The sequence below is a fragment of the Pantherophis guttatus genome, chromosome 1, assembly GCF_059756535.1.
Source record: "Pantherophis guttatus breed Tessera chromosome 1, ASM5975653v1, whole genome shotgun sequence".
Lineage (NCBI taxonomy): Eukaryota > Metazoa > Chordata > Lepidosauria > Squamata > Colubridae > Pantherophis > Pantherophis guttatus.
Window position 1 is genome coordinate 315,053,050 of NC_142063.1, and position 14,073 is coordinate 315,067,122.

The following is a 14,073-nucleotide window of genomic DNA, read 5'->3' on the forward strand; positions in this document are numbered from 1 at the left end:
TCTGTCATGGAGATAACCTCGACTCCAATATTTTGTAATTGACCATATTAGCCAGTGGATGGGATTTAAAATTTGATACGATATACACATGCATGTTACCTGTGATTTCATGCAGTTTATGACATAGCAAATATATCACAATGTTTCTCGGTTACATTGTTATCTGTTCTAAAAAGAATCCTTGAATTTAAGTTCAGAAGTCTGAAGAAATTCATTGAATCTGCCTTTCTGATGCCGAAACTTTGATATCATTCTCATTGTGAATCATGTAAAACTCCCCATATATTCCCCACTTGTCCATTTATTATCAGCTGGTAGGCTGGCTTTAGTTGGCATTTTGTTCCATTTAAGATATTGTTTAACTTGGAAATCTGTTTTGTTTTGTTTTATTTATTTATTTCATCAGGCATGTATTTTATGACAGATACAAGTGTAAACATAATTATAAATACATGAAAAGGTTACGAATAAAAGAAAACATTAGGACAGGGATGGTAGGCATCCTGGTACACTTATGCATGCCCCTTACAGACCTCTTAGGAATGTGGTGAATTCTCCAGTAGACAGTCTAAGGTTAAAGTTTTGGGGATTTGGGGAAGAAACCACAGAGTCAGGTTGTGCATTCCAGGCGTTGACCATTCTGTTACTGAAGTCATATTTTCTGCAGCCTAGTTTGGATCGGTTTACCATGAGTTTGCATCTATTGTGTGCTCTTGTATTGTTTTGGTTGAAATTGAAGTATTCATTGGCTGGTAGGATATTGTAGCAAATGATTTTATGTACTATGCTTAGGTCAGACCAAAGACGGCGAAGTTCTAAGTTGTCTAAGCCCAAAATTTTGAGTCTGGTGGCATAAGGTATTTTGTTGCGAGCAGAGGAGAGGAAGACTCTTCTTGTGAAATATCTCTGGACTCGTTCGATTGTATTAATGTCCGATATGCAGTGCGGGTTCCAGACAGATGAGCTGTAATCAAGAATTGGTCTGGCAAAAGTTTTGTATGCCCTAGTTTGCAATTCAACATTACTGGAGAAGAAACTACACAAGATTAGGTTAACAACTCTTAATACTTTTTTAGCAATGCTGCTACAGTGAGCTCTGGCACTTAGATCATTTGAGATGAGTAGTCCAAGGTCTTTGACAGAGTGAGGGTTGTCTGTTAGGTCGTATCCATCCAGCTTATATTTTGTGTTCTGATTTTTTTTGCCAATGTGTAAGACAGAGCATTTGTTGGTTGAGATTTGGAATTGCCAATTTTTTGACCATTCTGACACATAGTCAAGGTGTTTTTGTAGAGTAGCAGTATTGTCAGTGGTGTTGAATAATTTTACATCATCCCCAAAAAACAATTAATGCTTGAAATGGTGCTCATGTAATTTGCAAGCATTTTTATTTTCTGTCCTTATCCCCTCTGAGACTATATAAATGACATGCCGTTTTTATAAAAGAGTTTGTTGTGAATTGCTCAAGTTATTTCTTTTTAAAGAATGCTTTAAGCAACATGATTTATCAAGGCAGATTGCCCTTGTCATGCCCCTGAGGTGAAGCGACATCTTGTCCACACTGAAGCAGGAAGACTGTGAAGCTCTTCCCTGAGGTGGTTTGCAATCCAAGTTTACTTGGAGTGCAAAAGCAACATGATTTTTTTGTAAATTCCCATGAAAATAAAAATACCCTGATATATCTCTCAAACTAATATGGACAGTGCCAGGTTTTATGAGCTCTTGGAATGCATCCAGAGATTATTCCAACTGATCACTGTATCTTATTGTCCTTTCTGCCTGACTGGAACTTTAAAGCAAAATCGTCAGACAACAGTCATAATATATTGTGATCCAATTGTTGGAATCAATTATTTTAAAAGGCTTCATTTTTAAAATAGTCTCATTCACTTACTCAAGTGCAGCAAGGTCAGTAAATTATTTCTCTGCTCTCCCAAATATCAAGGCAACCCCAAAGAAACTTATTTATTTTTTATTTATTTATTTATTGAATTTATATACCGCCCTACTCCCAAAGGACTCAGGGCGGTGAACAGCCAAAAGATAAAATACATATAATAAAAATGTTAAAAAATCATTAAAATACAATTAAATAATTTGACCCAGAAAACAAAATTTAAAAACCCCAATTATAAGACAGATTTAAAATTTAAAAAATTTAAAAACAATTTAAAAAAGAGGTTAGGCCAGGCCGGCCTGCTGGAATAGGAATGTTTTAAGGGCACGGTGGAAAGCGCACAGATCAGTGATCCTCCGTATCTCCGGGGGGAGCTTGTTCCAGATGGCAGGTGCCCCCACAGAGAAGGCTCTGCCCCTGGGGGCCGCCAGTCGACAATGTTTGACCAACGGCACCCTAAGAAGCCCCTCTTTATGGGAGCGTACTGGTCGGTAAGAGGCTACTGGTGGCAGAAGGCGGTCTCGTAAGTACCCCGGTCCTAGGCCATGGAGCGCTCTAAAGGTGGTAACCAAAACCTTGAAGCACACCTGGAAGACCACCGGGAGCCCGTGCAGCTCGCACAGGAGGGGGGGTCACATGGGAGCGCCACGTCGCTCCCATAACCACCCACGTGGCCGCATTCTGGACCAGCTGGAGCCTCCGGGTGCTCCTCAAGGAGAGCCCCATGTAGAGAGCATTTCAGTAGTCCAGGCGGGAAGTGACGAGGGCATGAGTAACTGTATTTAACGAGTCCCAATCCAGAAAGGGACGCAACTGGCGAATCAGGTGAACTTGATAAAATGCCCTCCCAGTCACAGCTGTCAGATGCCCTTCTAAAGACAGCTGTGAGTCCAGGAGGACACCCAAGTTGCGGACCCTCTCCGTGGGGGCCAACGACTCTCCCCCAATAGTCAGTGATGGCACCAACTGACTATATCGGGATGTCAGAAACCATAGCCACTCAGTCTTGGATGGGTTGAGCCTGAGTCTGTTTCTCCCCATTCAGATCCGTACAGCCTCCAGGCACCGGGACATCACTTCAAGGGCATCATTGGGGTGGTCCAGGGTCCAGGTCAGATGTACAGCTGAGTGTCATCAGCGTACTGGTGGTACTTCATCCCAAAACCATGGATGATCTCACCCAGCGGCTTCACATAGATGTTGAACAGAAGGGGCGAGAGGACCGACCCTTGTGGCACCCCACATACAAGAGGCCTCGGGGTCGACCTCTGCCCCCCTGCCAACACAGACTGTGGCTGGTCAGAGAGAAAGGAGGAGAACCACCGCAACACGGTGCCCCCCACCCCTAACTCTTCCAGCCGGTGCAGCATGATACCATGGTCGATGGTGTCAAAAGCCGCTGAGAGGTCTAACAGGACCAGAACAGAGGAACAACCCCTGTCCCGAGCCCTCCAGAGATCATCAACCAATGCGACCAATGCCGTTTCCGTGCTGTACCCAGGCCTGAAGCCCGACTGGAACGGATCCAGATAAGCCGATTCATCCAGGTATTGAGGGAGCTGTCATGCTACCACACTCTCAACAGCCTTCGCAACAAAGTGAAGGTTGGAGACTGGACGGTAATTAGCCAACACTGCCGGGTCCAGGGAAGGCTTCTTGAGGAGAGGTCTCACCACCGCCTCTTTCAAGGCAGCGGGAAAGACACCCTCACTCAAAGAAGCATTTATAATCCCCTGGAGCCAGCTTCGTGTAACCTCCCGAGAGGCCAGCACCAGCCAGGAGGGACACGGGTCCAATAAACATGTGGTAGCATTCAGTCTACTCAGTATCCTGTCCACGTCTTCGGGAGTCACACGTCTTCCCAGATAATATTCTCAAGACCTGCCTCCATCCTCCCCCCTGGATCTACCCAGTTGGAGACTCAACTTAGTTGGGTCATAGAGCATAAACAGTGTTTCTCAATCTTGGCAGCTTTAAGATGTGTGGATTTCAACTCCCAGAATTCCGCTGATGAAAACTAGGTGGAAATCAGGTTAGATGGTTGGCCTAATCTCTTTTAATTTTAATAGATATGTGACATTGTTTGAATTTTCATGAAGATGGCAAGCAATCCATCATGGAAGATTAGAGTCATTTTATGAAAGAAAACTAGATAGTACAACACTCAGTAAAAATTTTCACTACAAAACAAGCTATTATGTCAGGGGGGAAAAAAGTAGGAGAGTGTTTGAACTTCAAAACAGAAAAATAGTAATAGCAACAGCACTTAGACTTATATATCACTCTCTAAGTGGTTTACAGAGTCAGCATATTGACCCCAACAATTTGGGTTCTCATTTTACCCACCTTGGAAGGATGGAAGGCTGAGTCAACCTTGAGCCTGGTGAGATTTGTACTGCCAAATTGCAGGCAGCCGGCAGTCAGCAGAAGTAGCCTGCAGTACTGCACTCTAACCACTGCATCACCGTGGCTCATAGTTCAGATAGTTGGCGATATGGGTAGGTTCTAAAAAAAAATTTCTGAGAAGAAATTTGCTTCTTCAAAGATTAGTTTACTTGGATAATTACAAAGACCATTCCACTCCATCAATAAAACAAAGAGGTAAATAATAATAGCAATAGCAATAGCACTTATATACTGCTTCACAGTGCTTTACAGCCCTCTCTAAGTGGTTTACAGTCTCAGCATATTGCTCCCAACAATTTGGATCCTCATTTAACCAACCTTGGCAGGCTGGAAGGCTGAGTCAACCTTGAACCGGTGAGATTCGAACTGCCAAACCGCTGGTAGCCAGTAATCAGCAGAAGTAGCCTGCAATACTGCATTCTAACCACTGTGCCACCACACCATAATAACTGAATAACAACAACAACTTTTCTTTCTTTCTCTTTCCAAGAGAGGTGGATGTATGTATGTATGTATGTATGTATGTATGTATGTATGTATGTATGTATGTATGTTTGTATGGATGGATGGATGGATGGATGGATGGATGGATGATAGTTAGATAGATAAACAGCACAATCATTCATGTAACATCTTTGTGAATCTTTTGCTCCGCAAAACTAATTAGTTTAGAATGGCTGTTGACTGACATCTTCCACACCTTTTCGTCTATCAGCCTTTCAGGTAAACCTAAAAGGAAACATGACCAAATGAGCTCATTGATGAGACTTTAAGAATTTGCTTATAAATCAGAGATGAGATATGGGGAGAACAGATATTTTGTTCTATACTCAGAGATGATAATAAATTACTGCAATTGTTTGTTCTTGTAATAAAATAAGTCATTTCTTTAAATATTTGTTTTATTTTTCTTTACTACATTCTTATTTCGTCTTTTCTATTTTTCTTTATATTTTCTTTGCTGTGCTTTTTATACCCCCTTTGATTCTTTTCAAAAACATTTTAATGCAATTATAATAAAAATAATAGAACGGAAATGATTGCTCTCTCTTCTTTCTATTACTATCCAGTCTTTAAACCAAGGGTTGGCAACCCATGGCTCTGGAGCCACATGTGGCTCTTTCATCTCTCTGCTGTGGCTCCCTGTCACCGGTTTTTGAGAGGAGCTTTCGGTTAGAGGGGGGAAGCTCCAGAATTGAATGGAGGGCTTCCGGTTAGGACCTTTGTGGCTCTTTGAGTGTTTAAGGTTGCCGACCCCTGCTTTAAACCTTGGATGAGTCTACTCTTGGAGTACAAAAATCTAGATGTGATCTATTTATGTGTATATTAAAGGAGGAGAAAGGAAAATAAGAAGTAAGAGTAACAATATTATTGAGCTAATTTAATGTAGTGGTTTAGATGTTGGCCTAGAAACCAGGACACTTTGAGTTCTAGTTCTGGCTTAGGCAGGAAAGTCAGCTTGGTGACTTTGAAGCAGCTATTCTCAGATGATTTGCCCTAAAAATTTGCTATAGTAGCAATAAGTCAGGGTAAAATCATGAACAGTAATATAATTGAAATGCAAAATGACTTTTATTTATTTATTAAATTATTATGCTGCCCATCTCCCCTACACAATGACTCTCGGTGGGTTTACAGATTATAAAAGTAAAAATAGTTCAAATATTATTACTAAAATATTAAAACAACAAAACATTAAATGATTCAAAGTGCAGATTGGACAAAGAGACAGAAAGAATAGTAAATGATAAACTCAGGTTATTCAAGAAGATTTCACAAACTGATTATCAGCAATGCCACAACACAGTCAACCACAATGATTCATTGGAACATCTGTAAAAATTATCATGTACCAGTAGTGAAAAATTCGTGGAAACATAGAGTTTAAAGAGTGGTCAAAAATAAGCAGGATAAAATATTGTGGGATTTCTAAATCCAGGCTGATTACGTCTTGAAACATAACACACTATATCAGGGGTGTCAAACTCAATTTCATGAGGGCCACATCAGGTTTGACTTTGGGGGTGGGGTTGGGGGTGGCCAGTTCAATGTCACTCATGTTGGGGATGCCTGTGGTGGCCCAAGCCCTCTGCCAGTGAAAACAGGCTCCTGAGCTCTGTTTCGGCTGCAACAGCCTCCTGCAACCCTCTACCAGTGAAAATGAAGCTTGGGAGTGCTGCCCCTGGCCCTTGCAAGCTCCGTTTTCAGCTGTGATGGCCTCCTGCAACCCTCTGCCAGTGAAAACAGAGCTTGGGAGGCCTCCCAAGCTCCTTTTTCACTGGCAGAGGCACTGCAGGCAGGTCCTTCACTATTTGTCAAGCCCCAGTCCAAGGCTTGACATTCCTGGGGTAGAGACAGTGGGCAATGCAGTCAGCGTCAACTCACACGGGCTCAATGGTAATGGGGATGACAGCAAGAGCAGCTGATGGCAGGGCACAGCGAATGACGACAGGCAATCCCAACGAGGCAGATGACATCACGCCAGCCCGAAGCAAGTCAGTGAAGCCGAACTGGGCAGGCCATTTGAAATTGAAGCCAAACGTCCTCTGAACAACTGAGAGTGGGAGGGTTTTGGGATCTCCGGATGGTGGCTAGCTTAAGGGGTGGATCAGATAGATAAAAAGGCATTGGAAGGCAGAAGCTCCCAGTACTGGTTTTCTCTCAGCCCGTCTGGGCTCAGATCAACTGAGACTGTTTCCAGGGTGGCCCTGTGAGCCAGATCTAAACACCCTGTGGGCTGGATCTGGCCCCTGGGCCTTGAGTTTGACACCCCTGCACTATATTAACCTTTAGTTGAAATGAAGAAAGTGTATGGATAATTGATGTGGCAATACCAGTGGATAATAAAATAGGAATTGGAGAAGATCACAGAGTATCAATATCTGAAAAATCAAAGTTGAAAGTTGACATAAACCGGCAGTGTTGGTCCCAGGTGTTATTGGTACGCTTGGTGCCATACCAAAAAAACTTGGATGTTACTTAAAAAATTGTACATTGACAAAATTTCCACCAGTCGATTGCAAAAGACCACACTGACTGGATCAACAAACGTACTACACCAATACATTACAATATCCTAGTTTCTTGGGAAGAACTCAATATGTACATCTCCACTCCAGGCCACCCCAACTATGCCCTTGAAGTGATGTCCCAGTGCCTGGAGGCCGTGTGGACTGGATGGGTAGAAACAAACTCCAACTCAACCCTTCCAAGACCGAGTGACTGTGGCTTCCGGCGTCCCGATATAGCCAGCTGATGCCATTGTTGGTTATTGGGGGTGAATCACTGGCCCCCACGGAGAGGGGTCGCAACCTGGGCATCCTCCTGGATGCACGGCTGTCTTTAGAAGAGCATATGACGGCCGTGGCCAGGGGGGCTTTTTATCAGGTTCGCCTGATATACCAGTTGCATCCCTTTCTAGATCGGGACTCCCTACGCACGGTCACTCAGGCACTCGTGGCCTCCCGCCTGGACTACTGCAATGCTCTCTACATGGGGCTCCCCCTGGGGTGCACCTGGAGGCTCCAGCTGGTCCAGAACGCGGCCACGCAGGGGATTATGATAGCGATGGAGCGCTCCCATGTGACACCTCTCCTGTGCGAGCTGCACTGGCTCCCGGTGGTCTTCCGGGTGCGCTTCAAAGTGTTGGTGACCACCTTTAAAGCGCTCCATGGCTTAGGGCTGGGGTATTTATGAGACCGCCTTCTGCCACCAATAGCCTCCCACTGGCCAGTATGCTCACACAGAGAGGGCCTCTTCAGGGTGCCGTCCTCCAGACAATGTCAGCTGACGACCCCCAGGGGGAGACCCTTCTCTGTGGCGGCGCCCACCTTCTGGAACAACCTCCCCCCAGAGATACATACAATACCAGACTCCGGACTTTTCGTTGGGCCCTGAAAACTTATTTATTTCACCTAGCCGGGCTGGCTTGATCCCACTGTTTTTGGTTAAATTTAATTGATTTTAATTGGGTTGTTTTAAATTGCGGCCAAAATATTTAATTATTTTAAAACTGTTTTTAAATTTTTGTATGTTCTGTTTTATTCTGGCTGTTCACCGCCCTGAGTCCTGCTGGAGAAGGGCGGTATACAAATTAAAACAAATAAATAAATAAATAAAATGTATAAAGCCAACCACAATTAAAGAACTAGCAGCTGTGATTTTTGAGTACATCATCATCATCATCATCATCATCATCATCATCATCATCATCATCATCATCATAATACCATTAGCAGGAATCAAGAAAGCAATGCAACTGAAAAAGAAGAGGCCAAACTAGGTCATCCTTCATTGCCTAACATGGCTAGGCAAGGCATAATGTGTATTATCAGAACCTAGTTATCTAGCAAATTTTGCAGCTTTGTAAACATTGGGATTCCATTTTTACTAATTTAATTGTATAAGTATACTGCACAAGGGATATGCCTCAGATTTGACTAATATGCAGAAGTTCCCCCTCTTGGAAAGATGTGGTAGCTTTCTGAGGTAAAGTTGGACTCTCCCACATCCCAACCCAAAAGCTTTTCATGAAGTCTGCCTCTTGGCAGCAGTAGCTACAGTGCTGGAAGAGGCTGGAGAAAGTCTTTGTCCTATACTTATATGAGAAGATGCCATTTATATCAATGAGGACACTTCACATCACTCTGACAGCCTCCTCCAGAAGTTCTAGGAGCTGAAATAGGTTTCGGTACATATGATATGAAACAATATGACAACTTCACTTTGTTCTTTAGAAGCTAGAAGAGCTTGTAAAGACGCTTTAGAAGAGACCCCATTGCTTCACAAACAACTTTGAAGTATTGCTTTGCTTAAAGCATCACCCAAATAAAGCACTCCTTTGAAGTTTTGGTCAGCCCTATTTGCTACATTTTGAAATTCCTGAGAAACTCTAGGAAGTGGTGAATATACCGAGGTGCACGGTACTGAGATATTTTGGGTGGGCCATATACAGCTTTTACCATTCTGACCCATTCCAACTGTCCTTCTGATAGTTACAGAGACAGAAACTGGGAAATGAGGGATGGGTGGGAAGGAAAGGATATAAGGTGAAACAGCTGTCAGATTTGACTTATTTAATTCACACATTCAGGACCAATCCTATCCCATTTTCTACAAGTGATTACTATTTAATGTAGATCTGCCTAGGCAGTCAAGGCTACAGTCTGAAAGCATGGACTTCTGATAGCATGTTCTTCTACAAGCCTTACTTTGATTTACTCTTCAATAATAAAAAAAGGGAAGAAATGACTGTGTGTGTGTGTGCATGTGTGCGCGTGTGTGCACGGATTTGCTCTGCTGGAAATGATATTAGGATTTATTTTCTAAGCTCAGCTTTTGCTCAGCTAAAAATAGATGCGGTATCCAATGTGTACATTCACACCATCCACAGCCACGTTTTACAGAAGAAAATCAGCACCTCCAACAGCACCTTTTAACAGAAAAAACATCTATACCAAGTTAGTAGGTGGATTACTTCTGTTCTCAGTATGTGCTTCAGATACTGAGTCCTGTACCCGTTCACAGAGAATGCTGCCATTTTTAGAGAAGCTATTCTACTTTTGGACAACATGAGAGAACCGGGGTCATGATTTTTGCAGCATTGAAATATTTTGAAAGTAAAATGAACTTTTGGATAGGGTCTGACAACTACCACAGAGAAATAGGTGATGTTTCAGATTAAAATAATGGTCTGTGAAAAGAATGGAAAAGAAAGACAATAGGAGATGCATCCTATCATATTTGATTTCACATGGTTGTAGTAAACCGCCTCTAACCATTGACTAAGCAACTGAAATGCCATAGAATGTTTAGGAAGATTTTAACTGCTCAGGAATGAAAAGGAAGTGAAGTAAATGGCTGTTTCTAAAGCCTGGAACAGGATAAAGAGGGATAAGACTAGCACAATCTAGACAACTCTTTTTGGTATGTGTGTATGAATGTATGAGAGGGGAAAAGAGAGGTTCTAAAAGGAATGAAAAAGGTATTTGAATGTGATGTGAAAACAGTAAGGGCAGGAATGAACAAAAAAGAGAAAGATTGGGGATGAAGCTAAAGAAGATACTCTGTGCAAATCACGTCTCAATTTTTCCAAGGGTTTTTGTTTCCTGAATTCTGAACACTGTGATTTTAGTAGTGCAGTTACATGTACTGTTGCATCATCATTGCCAAGATTATACTTAAAAATCAAAATATGCATTTGAAATTATAAGAAATGTAAATGCTAAGGTACAGAGTTTGGAAGAAGATATGTTGCCAGATACCATGAAAATAGACCACCTCATTTGCTTAATGGCATGGATGAGCAAGCTATGCCAGTGGCTGTATATGGCTCTCCTTCACAAATGCTACTATCCTCAGAGATTTGGGGCTGCCTGGATCAGCTGATCAGCATGGTCATCTGACTGTTGGCAAATAGATAACAGGTTTTCTGCTGGCCCCACAACAAACAATTTTGTCTCCATAAGCCTGTGATCAATGATGAGATGGGTGAAAAGGACTACAATGCTTATTTTATTTATTTTATTTATTAGATTTTCAATCCCTCTTTATTACTTTATAACAGTGGTGGAATTCAATTTTTTTTACTACCGGTTCTGTGGGCATGGCTTGGTGGGCTTGGTGTGGCTTGGTAGGCATGGCTTGGGGATGTGGCAGGGAAGGATACTGCAAAATCTCCATTCCTACCCCCCTCCAGGGGAAGAATAGTGCAAAATCCCCATTCCCTCCCCACTCCTGGGGGAAGGATATTACAAAATCCCCATTCCCACCCCACTCTGGGGCCAGCCAGAGATGGCATTTGCCGGTTCTCTGAACTACTCAAAATTTCTACTACCAGTTCTCCAGAACCTGTCAGAACCTGCTGAATAGCACCACTGCTTTATAAGAACTATATTATTAGAATTATATTCTAATTATACTATATAGTTATACTATTGTAAGCCTCCCAGAATCATTTGGGAGGCTCAGGGCCAGGCTAGCTTCGAGATCGCCTTCTACCACATAGCTCCCAGCGACCGGTAAGTTCCCACAGAGTTGGTTTCCTCTGGGTCCCATCAGCTAAACAATGCTGGCTCGCGGGCCCGCAGGGGAGGGCCTTCTCTGTGGCTGCCCCAGCTCTCTGGAACCAGTTACCTCCTGAGATCCAGACTACCCCCCACCCTATTGGCCTTACGGAAAGCGGTGAAGACCTGGCTTTTCTGGGAGGCCTGGGGCTGTTGATCTCATTGTTCAATCTTGCGAGATCCGGCCATGGATGGTGTGCGTGTGTTTTTAATGTTTTTAAAATGCTTTTATAATGCTTTTTTAAAAAAAGAAATTATGTTCATTGTTTGTATTATTTTTGTTGTAAGCCGCCCAGAGTCCCTTGGGAGTTGGGCAGCATAGAAATATGATTAATTAAATTAAATTAAATTAAATTTGGCTGAGAGGGGCGGCTATAAAAATTGAATAAATAAGTAAGTAACTCAAGGTTGCAAACATTCATAATGCTCCTTTCTCCTCCCACTTTCTCCACAAGAACACTGTGAAATAGCTTGGGCTATGTAGCGCAAAGTCACCCAACCAGCTTTCATGCCTAAAATGAGACTAGAACTCACAGTCTCCTTGTTTCTCAGCAGCATCTTAACTTCTACACCAAGCTGGCCTTCTTGTTTCTTATGCTAATTCTAATGATCTGCAGAGGCTTGTTGGGAAGATATATTGGAATGGATGAATGGGCATGAAAATGAGGGTGTGCACAACTGACTGCGTGCAATCCTTAGTGCAAAGTTATGTGATATTATAGATGTAATACAGTTGTCGCTAGACAATAATAGAAAGCTAACAGGTTATGGAAAGTACCGTGGAAATACTTGTTGATATTATTGTTTTTTAGTATGAAAAAAAGAAAATACTTTTCAGATGCAATTTTTCAGGTTTTCAGATTCAATCGCTCATGAATCTGGAATGCCATCATGATATGCCTTGGCTTGTGGGGATTCTATAATTTCCACAATTCCCACAGTGAGAAAAGCTCTGACATAACATTGACTAGCTATGTTCTGCAGCTAGTCAGTGGCCTTATTATCTTAATATTTCTAATGTCACCGGTCGAATAATATACTGGATTAGGACGCAACCATCTCTGAAATGGAAGTCCATTGGATGATTTGGGGTAGTGGCTCTTACTTAGCCCAAGCTATCTTACAGAGTTATTGTGGGTTAACAGTGAGGGGTGCTCCATATCAAAGATAGAATTCATAGCATAAATTTCAAGGAAAGGTGGGGTATAAAACTAATGATTATGGTGATAAATAAATCTAAATAATAATAATACATTTACTTATCCCAGGTCTTTGGGAAGACCTCAATAGACAAAAATACCAATTCACAATAGACAAAAATACTAATTCAGGCTAAACATCTAGCTGATTTCATGAACAACCATAATAACGATACATTCTAGGATTCACACTGAATTTGTCTGAGACTAGATAGACTAGTCTATCAAAACAGATAGACAAGATAGACTAGATAGTTCAAAACAAGCTTGTGTAGTATGTGGACTATTGATCAAGAACTCAGAAATTCATTGTTTGTATATCTATTCAGTCAGCTTAGAAAACTTTAAGTCTATCTTATCTGTCTTGTGGGACAGTCATACCATGGGAATAGGAAAAAAAATCACCTACACATCATTATCAAGCAAAATTTTGGAGGCTTGGGCTGTGTTTAACTGTATTAAGTCCATATTTTGTCTTTCTGCTTGAAATGGCACAAAACCACATTGTTAGCAATGCTTCTTAAATCACAAAACAGGGGGACACATAAAGTGTTAAGGGTACAGTTCCCCTAAACCCATCCAATTCCATGAGGTGAAATTCAGGATTCTTTTAAAAATTAATAAAATGAATAAGCAGTTAATGATTACAAGGCAGTTTGTAGCATCAAAGAAGCACACCCTTCTCAGAATGATATTCCAAAAAGTATATTGAATATGTTACTGACACAATGCGTCATTCCCTGCAGGGCAATGGGATTCATCTTCCCTTCTCCCTCCCTCCTCCTCTCCCCTCCTCCCTCTCTCCTTCCCTCCCTCTCCCTCTCTCTCTCTCTTTGTCCTGCAAATCAATTCCCTCTAGCATAGAAGAAAACTTGGCTGGCTGAAAGAGAATTTATGCAAAATTCACACAGCATCAATTGCAGTGAAAATGTGGGCACAGTGCACCATTGTTCTTTAAAATGGGAATTTCAGCTATTTGATGCCACAGTTCCTTGTTGAGATGCCAACACGAATAGATGCCTATCCCTCTCTTTTTATTTTGTGCAATTGACTAAGGTTTAAATGTCAAAATAATTCTGCGCTCAAAAGTTACAAACAATTTAATGTTCTTTCCCTTCAGAGTGAGGATGTTTGTATTCAGCAGAATAGCTCACAAGCAGAGTATTATTGGAAACATGAAATTGATATCTTTTCCTTGTTTATATTCCCTGGGAGGAATATAAGAATATAAAGACAGAGTTTTTCTGATCATAGAGTAGCCACCATTCATTTCACCAGAAGCTCCTGGGTGCTAGGGTCTGATAGGTACTCCACTCAACCATTTTGTTGTGTAAAGGAGTCCTTTGATCTGAGGCAGGAAGAAAAAGGAGCCGGGTTGATATATCTTGGGAAGAGGAAGAGAGCAGCAGAATCATCATGGTAGGAACAGGTAGGGAGAGGCATGATGAAGCAAAAGATAAGCCATTCTTGGGGAAAATGGCTTTGGTATGGAATACCAGTGGAGTAT